General features: G+C 41.3%; 1 non-coding gene and 1 pseudogene across 1 annotated transcript; both read right to left on the bottom strand.

Moving 5' to 3' along the window:
* Positions 1-3,716: 3,716 nt before the first annotated feature.
* Positions 3,717-4,761, bottom strand: LOC100670285 (etoposide-induced protein 2.4 homolog; annotated as a pseudogene).
* Positions 4,762-4,972: 211 nt separating this feature from the next.
* Positions 4,973-5,053, bottom strand: TRNAS-AGA (transfer RNA serine (anticodon AGA)). Its single transcript has one exon. It is a non-coding gene; the product is annotated as a tRNA-Ser (tRNA).
* Between the last annotated feature and the right edge of the window lie 1,893 nt (positions 5,054-6,946).

A 6,946-nucleotide genomic window follows, 5' to 3' on the forward strand; every position in this document is an offset into this window, starting at 1 on the left:
TATCTTCACACAAGTATGCAAAATGTGTTTTAAAAAGGAGGAAAGTAGAGACCTGTTGGGAATTGTAAAAAAGCAGATGAGCGTGTATGGTTTCAAACCGTCTCAGAATGAGGACACACTCCCATTGGGCCAACATCACTCACAACAAAGACATCATGAAAATTTTTCTTGAAATACTACCCATATTTGTAAGGGGTCTTCACATAGTCAATAGCTGGCCAGAGAGAAAATCCACTGTTTCAAATCCCAATTGTTTTTATGCTTGAAAACATATATTCTACTACACTGCTATACCAGGACATGTGTAAGGGGTTTGCAGACCAAATAACAGTTTCTGCTGCTAGGGCATTTCGTCCCTCAGCCTGCTACAAAGTTCCCTTCTCAGTGAACTTCCTGGGGCCATTTTTTCACAAACACCAGGAAAAATCTAAGAGGGAACTTCTATATTTTCAACTTGTCCTCTCTCCACCTTTCTTTTTTTCTCTTCTTATGAAGTTTTTCAAGCCCTCTTCTCTTTAAGAAGGAACCCTGGTGGTGCAATGGTTAAGAGCTCAGGTTCTAACCAAAATATCTGCAGTTCAAATCCGTATCCACCAATAGCTCCTTGGAGACCCTATGCAGTAGCTCTACCCTGTCGTATAGGGTCTGTATGAGTTGGAATTGACTTGACGGTAACTGGTTTGGTTTTTGGGTTTTTTTGTTTGTTTGTTTCCTTCTCTTTAAGAAGAAAGGATTGCCACAGTCTGTTGTTGTTGTTGTTAGGTACCATGGAGTTATTTCCAGGTCTTAGTGATCCTGTGTACAACAGAACAAAACACTGCTCCATCCTGTACCATCCTCACAAACGTTGTTGTGCTTGAGCCCACTGTTGCAGCCACTGTGTCAATCCATCTTATTCAGAGGCTTCCTCTTTTAAACTAACCCTCTACTTTACCAAGTATGATGTCCTTCTCCAGGGATTGAGACCTCTGGATAACACATCTAACATATGTGAGACGAAGTCTTGAAATCCTTGCTTCTAAGGAGCTTCCTGGCTGTACTTCTTCCGAGAGAGATTTGTCTGTTTTTTCTGGCAATCTGTGGCACAGTCAATGTTTTTCACCACCTCCATAATTCAAAGGCATCAATTCTTATTCCGTCTTCCTTTTTCATTGTGCTGCTTTCACATGCATGTGAGGTGATTGAAAACACCATGGCTTGGGTCAGGTGCACCTTAATCCTCAAGGTGACATCTTCGCTTTTTAGCACTTTGAAGAGGTCTTTTGCAGCAGATTTGCCCAGTGCAATGCATCTTTTGATTTCTCGACTGCTGCTTCCATGCATGTTGATTGTGGATCCAAGTAAAATGAAATCCTTGACAACTTCAAACTTTTCTCCATTTATCGAGATGTTGCTTACTGGTCCAGTTCTGAGGATTTTTGTTTTCTTTATTTTGAAGTGCAATCCATACTGAAGGCTGTGGTCTTTGGTCTTCATCAGTAAAAGCTTCAACTCCTTTTCATTTTCAGCAAGGAAGGTTGTGTCATCTGCACATTGCAGGTTGTTAATGAGTCTTCTTCCAATCCTGACGATTCCAGTTTTGTGTATTACATTCTCAGCATGTGGGTTGTATAAGTATGGTGAAAGGGTACAACCCTGATGCACACCTTTCTTGACTTTAAACCACCCAGTATACTCTTGTTTTTTTGAACGCCTATCTCTTTGTCTATGTATAGGTTCCTCATGAGCACAATATAAACCAAAAAAACCCATTGCCCTCAAGTAAATTCTGACCCATAGCAACCCTATAGGACAGAGTAGAACTGCCCCATAGAGTGTCCAAAAAGCACCTGGTGAATTCGAATTGCCTACCATTTAGTTAGCAGCTGTAGCAGTTAACCACTATGCAACCAGGGTTTCCCAGGACAATATAGTGTTCTGGAATCCCATTCCTCACAATGTTATCCATAATTTGTTATGATCCACACAGCTGAATGCCATTCCATAGTCAATGAAACACAGGTAAACATCTTTCTTGTATTCTCTGCTTTCAGTCATGATTCACCTGACATCAGCAATGATATTCCTTGTTCCACGTCATCTTCTGAATCCAACTTGAATTTCTTGCAGTTTCTTGTCTATGTGCAGCTGCAACCATTTTTGAATGATCTTCAGCAGAATTATACTTGCATGGGAGAAGATATTTCAAAGCATCTGTTTGACTAAGGTCCTTTAATGTGGAACATTTGGAGATATTCTATAAAACAATAGGAAAAAGACTGAAAACTTAATTAGAAAGAACAAAGATTAAACATGTGCTTCACAGAAGAGTATGCTCAACTGCCCAATAGCAATTTCAAAAGTTACTGGTTCGAGGGCCAGGAACAATACAAGATAGGTTCTACCTGCAAAGGACTGTGGGGAAAAACCAGAGTACCCACCTGAGGATTGACCTGGACCAGGAGAAAACACACCTAACACCTGACTTTGTGGTAGCTGTCAAGTGGATCCCGTTAACTAGTACAAAAACAACCCCATCCACCACAGATATGTTTTTCCCTGGTCCCTTTGCACATATCCTTGCACAGGTATGTAAGCCCACAACCCACACTTTCCTTCATGGACCTCTGCCTGGAAGACATTCAGTGCTTCCTGTCCTTCGTGAGGATCCTAGTGTCAACTTCTGTACATCCAAAAAAACAAATCCATTGCCCTTGAGTCAATTCTGACTCATACTGACCCTATAGGACACAGTAGGACTGCCCACATAGAGTTTCCAAGGAGCGCTTGGTGGGTTTGAACTGCTGATCTTTCGGTTAGCAGCCATAGCTCTTAACCACTACACTACCAGGGTTTCCCCTCTGTATATGTGTTCCCTAATAATGCCTTGTCTGATAAACAGGGCTTTTATTGCCCCCCCCAACAAGCTCAGTGGATTTAATAAACCTATCCCTTCAGCTCCTCTTTGCAGTGCTCAATATTCCTTTGAAATACCAGACAGTCCTGGCAATGGCCAACAGTAAACTCAGATCTCCAGAGTTTAAAAGTTCAGATTCTCTGAGCATTCTGTGTTTCAGTGGCACTTGTCCAGAATTGGCTACCTCTCTGTAGTATGTACTAGTAAAGAAACCCTTTCCCTTTTAAGGGAAAGAAAGAAAAACGCTCCTGAAAACCCAACAGATCTGGCTGTGAGGTCTTTTCTCCTGGCCCATCTCTTCAGACAATTTTTGCAGTGAAACAAGAGAGATCAAAATCTATCCTGAGTTAAAAAAAAAAAAAAAAACAAGACAGTGATGGCTATAAAAGGAGTGACCAGAACCAACTGAGGTAGGTACTCCTTCACCCTCCACATCCAATACACGAGCTTCACAGAAGAACAGAAATAACAAATCCACGAATTCAACTGCTAATTTTACAAAATCTATTCATCCAAGGGTGGAAGGCAGGGAGGAGAGGTGGGAGAGTAAATGGCACAGGGAGAAAAAGTATTCATATCACTCCAGGCACAAGGTCTGAAAAATGCTAGAAAATAGCTACAGAAAAACCTGTGGTCCTTTCAGACTCATCGTATTAAAAATCCACATACTGGTGTCAGGAGGATTCTGCTTAAGTGCACCAGAGACAAAATTCCAGTTCCTCAGAGAGAACGGAATATGTAAAGTGCCCTTGGCAGAAAGAGTCCTGCCTTCCCTGGGTCAGGGGAGGTAAAGAGGGAAAAGAGCTGCCACATCCTCCTTCCAATCCTACCCATCCCCTGTGTGTGGCAGGTGAAGTCAGTGGCCTGCAGCAGCGTTAAGTTTGGCAGGAGATGGATGTGGTGAAGGAAACCTCTCTGTAGAAGTTGAGCAGACTACAGGTAGGCCATCTTGTGGAAGGGTCTGTTACCTAAGAAGACCACCAGGGAGAAGAGTCTCAACTGGAAAAGATATCTTTTGTCAAGGGTATTTGCTTCACTGGTGCTGATAATGAATAAAAGATAGTGGATGGAGAAGAGGCAGCCATTGATAATTTATGAGGACCACATTGCTGTGAGCAAAGCCAAGGGCAAACCAAATCTGAGTAGTAGGGGCAATTTCTTTTTATGTTTGACAACCGCTAGTGCATTTCAATTCCCTTATTGAATTGGTGATATCCAAAGCAGTACCGTGAATACAGAAGGGAAATATCCAGAAGACTAACCAGCTGACCGACAAGATGAATAGGGAAGAGACTCTCAAACACCCCCTGGAGAAGGAAAAGAGCCTGCAGCAAAAGGTTGAAGAGCATATCGGCAGTTATTTTGCTGACACCAGGGAATGGGTGAGGCTTCTTACCTAATACCTTAAATGCCATATCAGCTATATCTTGACACCAAATGGCACTGAAAAGTTTGCTAAGTACAAATAGGTAAGCACCCAAAGAGCACTGAAAATTGACCTGAAGAATTCCAGCCATGACCAAACATCTCCATGTAGTGTGTATCACCAATAATTTGTGCTGTTCCTGACTGAAGCACAGGAATAAACACTTGGTAGAACAAAAGGAGACTCAAGCAAAATACTCCTCCATTCCAAGGCGTGAGCCCTCAAAAATTCTACCAAGAATACGTGGCTCACTCTCTTGCTCTGGCTTTATACCCTGGGCTCTTCTCTGTGTCAGGACACTGCTTGGCCTTCTTTGACGCTGTTGCTCCCTCTTTTACAGTATTGGAGCCTCCGGGTTTGAGATGGTACAGGTACCCCAGATGAAGTCCTTGATTCCCTTTGCAAGGTCTTGGAGAAAGGTTTTGACACTGTGGGCCATCTCTTCACTCTTCTTCACTATCAACTACAAAGGGAGAGAGAGCTGCCTTAAAATCTGTCAGCGTGAATTGCCAAGGCAGCTCTCTCAAGGGCCCATTCGCCTCCTCCGTGCCCCCCCCAAAAAAGCTTTTACGGGGGGCAACTCGGGAGCTTGCACACACGTTTCTAAGGAGCTACTCAGGAACAGTGCAGCACCAGGACGCCAATTGTTCTGTAGTCGGCAGGATTCAAACCTGCGCAGCGAACCTCAATGGATTTCTAGTCCATCGCCTTAACCACTCGGCCACGACTACAGCTGAATCACTTTGTTTCCTTTTCTTCTATGTGGAATCTGGCCTGTGCCCTTCACAGCCATACCTGTAGCTGGTCTCGTGGGATGCAACAGCTGGACGTTATTAACTATAAGGAAAATTCAAATTAAACACACAATGAAAAAAATATTCCCTTTCACCAAAGTGGCTCAAGAAAAAAGGACTGAAAATATCAAGTGCTGCTGATAATACAGAACAACTGAAACTTTGACACATTGCTAATGACATTGTCAACTCACACATCCACACTTGTACACGATGTAGAAATATTGCCTGAAACAAAATATATAGGATATCTGTAACCCTGAAACTCCACACCTGCATTAAGACTCAAGAAAAATGAATGCTTATTGCCCTTGAATGGTATGTACAAAAATGTTCATTGCAGCATTAGTTGATTTATATGTACATCAACAGCAAAATGAATGAAAAAACTGTGATATGCAGTATTAATACAATGGAATATGACAGCAATAAAAAAGAACTACCGCTACTAGACACGATATGAATATATCTAATGAAAAACGTATTAAGTGAAAGAATCTATTCTCAAAAAAGCACCTATTGTATGATTCCATTTATAGTATTTCAAATCACAGGAAAATGGTGGTAGAGGTCTAAAGATTGGAATTGATTGGGATAGATACAAGGGAGCTTTCGAGAGCTGAAAAATTCTTTATCTTGGTTTGCATGTTGCTTATATGAGATGTACATATGTAATAACTCATTAAGCTGAACAATTAAGTTGTATGCATCTTACTCTTTGTGAACTAAGCCTCAATTTAAACAAAAACAAGAAGGAAGGATTTCCTTGGATATCTTCTCACCTACAATACATCCTATCTCTTCATTACTGCTGTTCAAATTGTAGTCTGCAGATTGATGCCTTATAAGAACTGTGTTTTGCCTGTCTCTGGGCATTAGAAATTTTGTATCAATTTGACTGTGCCAGGACATTGGACCCCTCCTATTAAGCGAAGTAAAGCAATTTCAGGAATTGGGTGAATGGAATGTGGTGCTGGCCACTAATCATCAAGCACTAGAACTGTGTTGCCACTTACCATATTGTAAGATTGATTGGACACCTAGAACCCAAGCGAATACACAAATCTGAGGAAATATTATTTACTTTTATTTATTAAGATGATATTAATCTTAATCAAGCCTGCTTTCTGTATTTGTAATTTAACATTATTAGTTAAAACAAATAAAAACACAAACCAGTTGATTGCAGCTGATTCTGATGAATGATGACCCCATGTGTGTCAGACTACAATTGTGCTCCACAGGGTTTTCAAAGGCTGATTTGTTCAGATGTAGATGGTCTAGGTTTTCTTCCCAGGGCTTCTGGGTGGATTCCAACATCCAACTCTGGCTATAAGGCCAACATGTCAACTGTTTCCACTGCTCAGGGACTCCATTAGCTAAACATGGAGGTAAAATTAATATTATTTATTTGTAACTCTAATTTACATGTGTGAATCAAGGCTAAGAAGGCCTGAGGAGCCAGGCAACAAGGTGTATGTGCTAGACAGTTGTGGTCTGAAAACAGGCCTTGCTGGACTTGACTGAAAATAAAGAAAGAACCCTGTCTTTGGTGACAGCTCTTCTTTCAGAATCAGCTTCTCTGAAATGAATGAGGAAATTGCAGCAGCTGAAGATCATCTGCAAAGTGAATTTTAATGAAACCCCTCCATGTGTCTGGACAGGTTCTCAAACCTCAGTCTCTGATGAGCAAAGGAGTTGAGGCTTTCTGCCTTAACTACATTTTGATGTGACAGTCATTTCGGATGTAAGTTTTTAAAATATGTCCTTCAAAAATATTTTAGATTCTTGTACAAATTCTTTCTTCCTAGCATGAAGTCCAATTCTTCT

The sequence above is a fragment of the Loxodonta africana genome, chromosome 1, assembly GCF_030014295.1.
Source record: "Loxodonta africana isolate mLoxAfr1 chromosome 1, mLoxAfr1.hap2, whole genome shotgun sequence".
Taxonomy (NCBI): domain Eukaryota; kingdom Metazoa; phylum Chordata; class Mammalia; order Proboscidea; family Elephantidae; genus Loxodonta; species Loxodonta africana.